Below are 10,332 nucleotides of genomic sequence, written 5' to 3'. Positions count from 1 at the left end.
TTAATAGGAGTGTGACAGGTCAACCTTCCAGGCGTGACAAAGTATGGCGCCGTGGGAAGAAAGCCCATTACACCTCCCAAAGTGGATGCAATTGCAGGTGCGTGCCTTGCTGCATGTCCACCTTCCCGGCTCTAAACTATGCAGCAATTGGCAGGTTCAGCATCGTCCATTATATAAGTTTCGTAGACCTTACGCGAAATAGCTCTTCGGTGCATCATCATGCCGCTCGGAGCCGACATGTGGTGGGTTTTTGCTATCTTGAATGTGCAAATCACACTATAGGTTTTCTCGCCTCAGCATGAACTACTTGCGAAAGCTGTGCAAGCGCAAGCGGGTAGCCCTGACTGGAGCAGCCGCTGCGGCGTGATCCAAAGCATTTAGCTTGCACTTTTAGCAAACACGGCTAACAATGGTTGTTCACCCATCTAATGTTTGTTGAGCCTCACGAATATGCAGTGAATTCAGTTGGCATTCAAGTAGCTATTCCTGCAGGGGCACCTGTGAATGCAGGTGTTTGGAGAGTGGCGTCTCCACGTACCCCGATCCCCACAGGGGGCGCCTGCACCTTAGGTGCTAGGTGCTTGGTGAGTAGCGTCACCAAGGACCCCAGCCACGTGGGCCACCATACCCGCGCGCAGGGGGCACCTATTTTAGTAGGTGCTTGGTGAGTAGCGTCACTACGAACCCCGAGCCATGTATGTTCGCCCACCGACGTCTGGTTGTACGTGGCTTAACCCGTGTCCGGGGAAAAGTAGACCCTGGGGGTTGAGCTTAGGCTGGGGTATGTTTAGACCCTTCGGGGCCCCCCGGGCGAGGCAATGCACCGCTTCGGCCCCTGCTTCTCGTAGACGGGTGTCCTGGCTTGGCCCGACCAAGATGATTCAGTCAGTCGCCTCTTCTACCCTTTTCTTCCTTCTTTCACTTTTCCTCCCACCTCTTTCTCTTTTCTTCTACACTCTCTTCCTTCCCTTTTCTCTTTCTTAGGCGGCAATTGCCCTACTGAAAAAAAGTATATGAATCTATATAAGAACTTATATGAAATATCCAAAAACTGATATGTGATATAAGAACTGATATGAAATACCCAAAAACTGATATGCGGCATATAAGAACTGATATGCAACATATGCCAACTGATAAGACATATCCAAAAACTGATATGCGATATAAGAACTGATATGAAATACCCAAAAACTGATATGCGACATATAAGAACTCATATGCAACATATGCCAACTGATATGAATGTGTCCAATAAACATATAAGAAATAAATTCATATAATTTTTTTTCAGTATACGACGTGCCGCGCGGGAAAGCAAACACGTGGCTTGGAACCGCAGTGGAGCGGCTTGATATGCCGGCATTCAAATAATTACGGCATGAGCGTTTACTTTTTATAAAGAGATTCGTCCCCTGAGCCGTTCTAAGTACTCTCAGAGGTACGGCGTTACTGGAAAAAATCTAACACGCTGAAAATATTATTTATCTCGTAGGTGGTCACCGAAAAACTCCGTACTTACAAAACGACCTGTATAAAAGGCGGAAACGCAAAGCTCCGTAGTAGTTATAGGGTGTGCTGTTGTATTCATGTATGTTGTGCCGTGTATGTGTACGCACTCATGTATTTGTTCAACTGATGCTAGTGAAGTGCGTAATGCATCTACATGGTGGCGTGAGTAAATAAATATATTTTTGCAGCACATGAATTGGGCGGTACCTAGCGCCAGCTAGCCACCTAGTGTGACTGATATGCGACATATGAAACTGATATGAAATAATAAGTTCTGATATGAAAAAGGTGTCCAATAAACATATCAGAAAAAAAATTCATATAACTTTTTTCAGTAGGGAAGGGCCAACCTTGAGTAGAAACTGGACCTGTCCCTGCAACCACACTAGGGTGAAGTGCCCGGGCAGCACTGGTAATGTAATTGTGTCAGCCAAGCCTTTCTTGCTATGGCACATTACCTGCCCTCTTGTTGGGCTCCGTGGTGGGCGGTGCACCCAGGCACTGAATTTTCTCCCCCATCTCTATGAGTCTGCACAAAAAATCCTTTCTTTATCGGCCCCCGGAGAGGGGTCGCACCGAAGCTTCTACCTCGCACGACACATTCTACTCCACCTAGATTCCCGAAATTCTTGGTACTCCACTCTGAAAGTGAGAAACCGCACTCGAAAATGTCACCGTTTCTTGTTGCAAAAGTCCTTGAGAGTATGATTGGAAAGAATTTCAAGGCTAAAAAGCTGGCATCTGGCGATTTACTTGTTGAAATTGAGACCAGCCACCAGAGTTCTGTGCTCCTTGCACTCAACACTGTGTCGGACAACAAGGTTACCGTGGCACCCCACAAGACATTGAAGACCAACCAAGGAGTCATCTCGGAGGACGACCTTCTGGACGCGTCTGAGAGCGAAGTAGTGGAGGGCCTTTCTGACCAGGGGGTTGTAGCTGCAAGGCGCGTCTCCTTGCGTCGTGACGGCCAAGAGCTGAAGACGAGGCACATTGTGCTTACCTTTGACGCCACCACACTTCCCGAGTCTGTGAAAACTGGATACCTTTACTGCAGAGTTTGTCCGTACGTTCAAAACCCCAGGAGGTGCTTCAACTACCAAAGATTTCGACATGGCTCACAGAATTGCCGCGGCAAAGCCACATGTGCTAAGTGTGGCAAAACTGACCATGCAGGAGACTCTTGCTCCAACGACGCAGTCTGTGTGAATTGCAAAGAACTCCATCCCGCTTACTCAAGATCGTGTAAGACGTGGAAAGATGAGAAAGAAATTCTTACCCGTAAAGTGAAAGAAAACCTCTCATACCCAGAGGCGCGTCGCCGCTTTGCGTTTTTGCGCAAGGGTGGCTTTGCACAGGTGGTGCGGCGGGGACCTGCACCACTGAAGATTGCGGTGGCAACTCAGACACCCTTCCCGGATGGTAGGAAACCACTGCAGTCCCCAATACCCCAGCTGAAGCTTCAGCTTCCTGGGCGTTTACTCTCCGCTAGTAGGCCTACATTCTCCTCCAGCGAGAGTTGTTCCTCTTCCACGGGGCAGCAGCCTGTCTCCTCTCATGTAGAGGGCTCACAGGCTGTTTCTCCTATCCAAGATGGGTCGGCTGTGTCCGCACCTGTCAGTGCTTCGCGGTCTCCTTCCAATGAGAGGAGACCACGCTCCCGACCAAATTCTTCGGAGGGAGCGTCCTCATCCTAGGAGCGGCACGATTCTTGTGCCACTGCTCCAGCACCCAAGGGGCAGGAGCACGTGGGCTTGGGCGACTGCCTGCCCAGTACCTCTGTTCCTCCGGTTGGTGGGGGTCGGGGCCGGAGTTTTCCACCTCGTGCCCAGAGCCTCCCTAAACCGGCTAGAACAGCCTCCGTCCAGGAGGCAGAACCAATGGAGGAAGGTGCCGAACCATCCACTCCTGCGTCTGACCCAGACGACATGGAGTGGCAGGTCCCCAAGGGCAAGCACAAGAGCAAAAAACCAATTGTACCACCAAAGTGACAATTATACTTTGCAAGGCTGGTATGCTCTCTCAACAGGAATATCATCCTGCATCTTCAGTCACTACACTAACCTCACGGCACCAAGTCATCTTGCTCATTCCCATTGCTCCACCTACTCCTAGGGACCAGCCGAGACAGATGAGTAATGGCGACTCCCTCGCCAGTGGCCTCGGCCCAAAGTCTCGACGCACTTGGAGGTCGGAGGGGGCAGTTCCATATAGACCAACCAGAGGAGCATTGGCGACTCCCTCGCCTGGGGTTTTATTTTTAGTTGTTTTTCCCCAAAGGTTCGGTCGGAGCTGCCTTCTTGCAGACTCATTAAATCATCATTCATGTCCATTTTCACATTTTACTAAATTTACCTCCTGCGACTGGCTTACTTTTACTCTAGCTACCATTACACGAAGCTTGCGACTTTCTGGTGAAAAGCTAACTGCCTAACATTATTCATGTCTGTTTTTTTACAATGGAACTGTCGTGGACTTTTTTCCAATTATGACGACATCACCTTTCTAATAAATGAACACCACCCTGCTGCTTTTGGTGTGCAGGAGACGCACCTTAAAGTAAGTAACTCAAATGTTCTTAGACACTTGAAGGTGTTCAGAAAAGATAGGTTAAACGCATCTGTGGCTTCCGGTGGTGTTGCAGTGGTTGTCCAACGTATGGTCCCGTCCACTGAACTGGCTTTGCAAACCTGGCTCGAGGCAGTGGCTGTCCGTTTGCTGCTTGACCGCGTGATTACCGTCTGCTCAGTGTACATCTCCCCAAGATATCGGCTGCAGTACGAGAATTAGCTAGCTTCCGGTGCCTTACACCATTTTAGGTGACTTCAATGCACACAATCCTTTGTCAGGATTATGTCACAAAACTTTTGCGCCACAAAACCTCTATCCCTCAACTTCAATCCCTCAAGTAGCTATCTCTTGTTTTAATTCGGTGAAGAACAAGAAAAGAAACACTTGCCAGGTCACTATTTCCTTCAACTAGGAAGTTTTGTTTTAGTGATAAACATGGTGTTAAATATTTAAACATAATTTTCAGACATCATCTTTGAGTTTATAACTCTGTCTAGGCAGCAGTCACTGCCCAAAAAAATCACACTCCTTTAAATTCTAACGACCACAGCTGATTCTGAACTTTCTCGGCTGTGTCTATTGGCTGACATGTTTACTTACCAACAGAATGATCCGGGGAAAGAGGGTAGCACTGTGTGCCCTATGATGAAAGAGCACATTATATAGTGTGCTTAAAGGGATACTGATCCGAAATTTGTATTTCATCTAAAAATGCAGTTGGAGTGTTCAACTGGAAGCTACAAACCCCAAGACATCATTTTTATAACAATATGTTGAATGAATATGTTGGATACAATATGTTGAATAAATTAGAAGACGATACTATGCGCCCATGGCGCATAGTATTCGTTTTCTAATTTATTTTCTAGGTATTCAACTGCTAATAAATTTTGTGAACAGATCGTTCCACAAAGTAGCCATCAACTTGTACACATCCAACTAACGCTAAACAATTTTTATATTTTTTGTCTAAAATTGCCACTTACATTTAGCGATCCGTTCTTGACATTCAATACACTGTTCATCAGGTTGTCGGCAGGCCTCTTCACGATGTATAGTTCCTGCATTACTGTGGTATTTGTTGATTTTTCTGGAAACCGGTGCCAGCAGGTACGGCATAGTCAATGGTAATTATATTCGTGCATCGGTACAAATTTTTGGTTATTTTATTTTAAACCTTGCAATTTAGTTTTGAAAGAACTTCGTGGTTCCCATGGCAAAGTTGCAAACATTATATTGGCTCGCTGGAAACCAGTCCAAATTCAGAACTAATGCCAAGGCATCTAAAAAAATAATGTGACCAGAAACAATGTCATTTATTATGTTGTCAAGCTACGCCTTGCAAATGTTAGCCGAATCAGGCCCACTAATACTCACCCGTGTAGGAGGGTGTCTTTAGTGCTCATGCTCGTTGTTTAATTGGACCTTGAACATGACTCATTACTACAGAGGACTTGCATTACGAATGAGTTTTCTAGTTAACGGTAATGTTCCTGTTAACAAAAAACTCTATTCGGTGGGTAGAAAATAAGAGTGAAAAAGTGAACATTGGTCTTTAGCGGCAAGTCGGTTCATATGAAATCATTTTTGCTTCAGTGGAGGCTCAAGTATTCACGACACTGAACGGATTCTCCTCTCAGTCGACGGAGACAAGGGTACCACAAGAGCCAACAAAGGATAGGGAACGGGACCTCTCAGTGTCAACGCCTTGCCGCCTGCGTGGCTGTGCCCCAAACCGTGCAGTTTTTGCCGAGGTAAGGAAGTGGGCCGTTTGAAAGTTTTTCGGATAAAAATAACATGACTCCCTCGCATGCCCTGCTGTAAACAATCTAATGCAGCACTGAAATTTGCGAGTTGCAGATAATGGTCACAGGTAGGATAGATAAACTCTACATTCTCTGAGTTGTCTGGACTAAGGGGCGGCCCAAAGATTACACAGCAGGATGGCGCCCGGTACAGAGCACTAGCAGATGTCGTACCATAGACTCCTTTGTACTGACAAAACCTGGCAGATTGCCACGAGAAGCGGTCGCCGAAATGAAAAAAATTGGAGTGACAAACATCGCTGAAAAGTCTCGCCGCAGCGGACGCAAAAAGCGAAAGAAGTATATTTTGGGTCCTCGCCACTGCAAAAGCTGTTTGCCGACGTCCAGGTTCCCCGAGGAATTGCTCTTTAATCCTCTGTGCTACCAAATCCTCATGCTCCAAATCTGTGAGCAGGCACTCTATGACTGCGTCGTCGAACAGGCAGGCTTTGTGAGTATAGAGGTGCTATGGTCATACTCTAATCCACTTTACTCCTTTTTTTTTCAGGGGGAGCATCTTTTTCTCTGTATATTTAAAAGCGAGGGTTAGACTGTTATGATTAAATTGATGCAGACAACCACTAACAAGCTCCGTTTGCTGTCGTCAAGGCCTACGCTATTCTTATCAATGCCGATCTTCACAAAAGAAAACAAGAGGGGAAGGGACAAGAGCGGAGGAAAGCCGTGCTGTTTGCGTGGTCGATTTAACTACTCATGATAAGATAATTCACATGTAGCTATGGTTTAAGATAAATTTGTTTGAAGGGGTGCCTTCGCTATGCCAATCTGTAAAAATATTTTTTTTTTAAAGGTGGAGACCAAGTGGAATAAGTATCATGCGCTGTCTTCTCAGCTGGTTATTTAAATAGTATATTAAGAGTACTTGGCCATGACTTAAAGCAAACCAAAGACCAGATTCGGGCTCATATTCGAAGGCGGTGCTTCAAAAACATTTATCTTAGCAGAGATGATAAACAAATTACTATTAGTTTTAGTGTCTCGGTATTTCTGCATGCAAAAGATGCCTATATCGGTACAGCACACGAAACGTTATAGGATACTTTGTAATGCAGAGATGCATTATTTTGTTGCTCAGATAAAAAACTGGTGATGATTACTACCTTGTAGTAGGCGTTGTACATGAAGCGTTCCCTCACATGCACACAGATGTTAAAGCAAGCTTTGAGCCCTTTTTAAATTTCATTGTGGCTTGCTTTCTTTACAACTAAAAGGGGAGCACAATAAGACGGGGACGAGAAATGAAGAAACTAGTGCTCACTACCAACTAGCTTATTCAGAGAAAAAGTCTTTCCTTCCCCCCTTCTTTGTGCCTGTCTTAATTTACTATTTTTTCATTGCAGCCACGAAACAGCTTGCCCAGCAAGAATTTTATAAGTCTTTTTTTCACTGTACTAGACACTCTCAGTAGATAAGCCCCAGACTTGCCTAGCACCTAGCTTATGCAGGGTGCTGCAGAACAGGTACAGCTAGACTTACTACCCTCTCCTCTTTCCTCATTAGGGACTGTGCCCCTTGTGCTTCAAGTGCTCTAAGTGCACTTACTGATTTATTACTTATGTTCCCTTTGAGCCTTAAATTGATATTCTTTAAAAAAAAAAAAAGTAGACAATAGCCGCAGGAGCCTCTCCCGCCCCTCCACTCTGTATCTCTCTCCATGAGAATATTTTAGGTTTCTCCTAATGGCTAAAATAATTTTAAATGCAATGGTCTGCATTTTTATGGTGTCCATCTGTAACCTGATACATCATCAGGGTGTCTAACAACCTGAAATGCTCAGGGAAATCGTCAAAAAGTTGGCTTTATCAGGGAAAATGACCACTAAAAGTGAAATGGCGATACGGAACAAAGCTTGACGGTTGCGCATGGGCACGACTATGCTGAATAACGTTTCCGAATCACGATCCTTCGGCCCAGAAGTGGTCAGGAAGTTTTTATCAAAATAGTCAAGGGAAATTCTAGAAAGTCTAGGATTTTGAAATCAGTAATTTGGTAGACACACTGATGCACTGGTTCCACCGTACGAAACACTTCACAATCAAGTGAGAATTGGGGAAAGCGAAATATAGAAAGGCAGCAACAGGCATCTGCCTCACTTGCCTTCACTCTGCTGCATGGATTTTCCATCTATGACACTGTAGGCACTTAACATGTCCTCGACAATTTTACTTTGGTCACCTGCAACTTCGCGTGACTACCAGAACCTATTTCTTATCATTGGCTTTTTTTCCCCCACGACCCAGTAAAGACTTTCGGAAACCCTACGTTACTTTTCACCGAAAAGCACCCATGGACATCTGGCAGCATGTGCGTTATCTGCGAGGACATATGAATCGACGTCCTGTACTTTTCAGCAGAAGTCTCTCGGGTATTAGCCATGTACGGAGCGTAGAAAGGTCAGTATGTGTGGGGGAATCGACGAAGCACACTTTTTGTGCTTGAGCACCTCACGGGTAAAAACACAAAGATTTGGTACACTCTAAAGAAAAGGGTGTAGTGGTTACACCCACAGGGGGTGTAAGTGCTGCCACATATACTGCACCCATAAAGGTGTACAAGTACACCTCAAAACGAGGTGCATATGTACACCCTCTTTAGGGGTGCATACGTGCACCCTTTTATACACCTTCAGCATTCGGGGGTGCACAGATATACCCCATACTGGGGTGTGTCAATACTCCTTTCTGACACCCTCACTGTCGTTTCGGTGTGCACGTACACCCCAATTTAAGGTGTACAAGTATTCCCTTCTCTACACCCACCGACAGGGTTTGCTATTACACCGTTGTTTACACCCACCCCGCTCGTAGGGAACAGAGATACACCCGCCAACGGGGTTTACTTTTACACCGTTTTTTACGCCCACCCCGCTCATATGGAACACATATACACCTAATTCAATTATGTACCATTACACCTCTTTGTGCACCCACTTGAAGAAAACCTGTAAAAAATGTACGCGCCCAGGTGGTTGCAAAAAGGCAGGTAAACAGACACAACGAATTGTTTTCAAATCTCCTATAAGTTTATTCGACAGCCTATTGCGTAAACAAGTACAAACGTGCAAGCAATCTGTGATATGTGAAGATGTACAACGAAGCTGTTACACAACCGAGGAGATTACTGAGCGAACACGAACCGGGGTGATTCTTAGGTAGTGTCTATTCTCTCAGCAGCCGGAAGAATTATTTACCCGAAATCGTGCCGGCAGTCGTCACTCATTGGCGATATAATCACATCATCGAACAACGTTTCATCGACAGATCAGGTTCGCTTTCCTCTATAAACATATCTTCTCTCTCTCCTTTTTTTTTGTAATGAGCCGCCCCAGATCATATGCGCGAGGTGATATATACGGGTATCACAGGTAGGCTAAACATTTTTTTAATGAGCCGACGCATAGTGTCGCCACGAAGCGACGTGAACGGGTGGGCTGGGTCGGTGAGCACGGGCCTCGGAGACATGTCCCTACAGCCCCTACAGCGTGTATTTCGCGTAACGAGTGACGGTGAAACGTTAGTGTCGACGAAACGTGTCTAGAAAACGTGTATCAACGAAAAGGTGTCCATGAAAACGTGTTCACAAAACGCCGGGAGAATAAGAAAGTCACCTGCAGTTATCACATGATTGTAGACAGCTAATGGCAGGCGACTGCCGATAGAATTTCCGGAAATTATTCTCCCGTCTGCTAGGAAATAGACACTGCCTAATATTAGACGTAATCCGTAACGGAACGGCCAATGGCTGCAAAGGAGTAGGTTGCAGCGCACTTACGATGAAAATACCGTACTTGAAATATGTAATCCGAGATAGATGTTGACACGGGCGCTGCAGAACCACACAAACACAGAAAGAAAGGGGTATATGAAGATTCAACACGATGTGGCAGAAGAAGTAATTTGCTAAACCGTACACTAAACGCATCACATGAATTCCTTGGGCTTTTTTGAAGAAATCGCTTGTTGCCGATGTACGTTGGACTTTTCAAACACTGGAAGCCTTGGTACACTCGAGTACGTTGTCACGGACGAAATCTCTGGCAGCCCCGCTGGTCGCAGCACAGCACACAAGAAACTAGGCCGGGAATCAGACATTCCCGGATCGGAAAGAGCTACTACGTCACCCGTGAAACCTTTGCCACATGATCACGCTCCTGCCATTACCCGTGCCCAGACAGCGGACTCAAGGGATAAAAAAGCCTCCGGTTCATGTCCGACGACTGCGTAGCCCCTTCCACGCTTTCAGCTTAGGGAGAGAAAGAAAAGAGAGGAGTATGCGAAAATAGCAGCTCCTTCAAGGCCAAAAGTGGCTGCCCTCGCGAAGGCTTATCTTCAGGGTTATCCCAACAATGAACACAGCTAGAGGCTTAGTCCCCTATATCCTCTTGAAAGTTCGACCCAAAGTTAATAATGCAGTGGATGCTACC

Source organism: Ixodes scapularis, unplaced genomic scaffold (assembly GCF_016920785.2).
Source record: "Ixodes scapularis isolate PalLabHiFi unplaced genomic scaffold, ASM1692078v2 PGA_scaffold0__279_contigs__length_252992795, whole genome shotgun sequence".
Lineage (NCBI taxonomy): Eukaryota > Metazoa > Arthropoda > Arachnida > Ixodida > Ixodidae > Ixodes > Ixodes scapularis.
The sequence above is the reverse complement of the archived record's forward strand: the minus strand, read 5'-3'. Positions refer to the sequence as shown.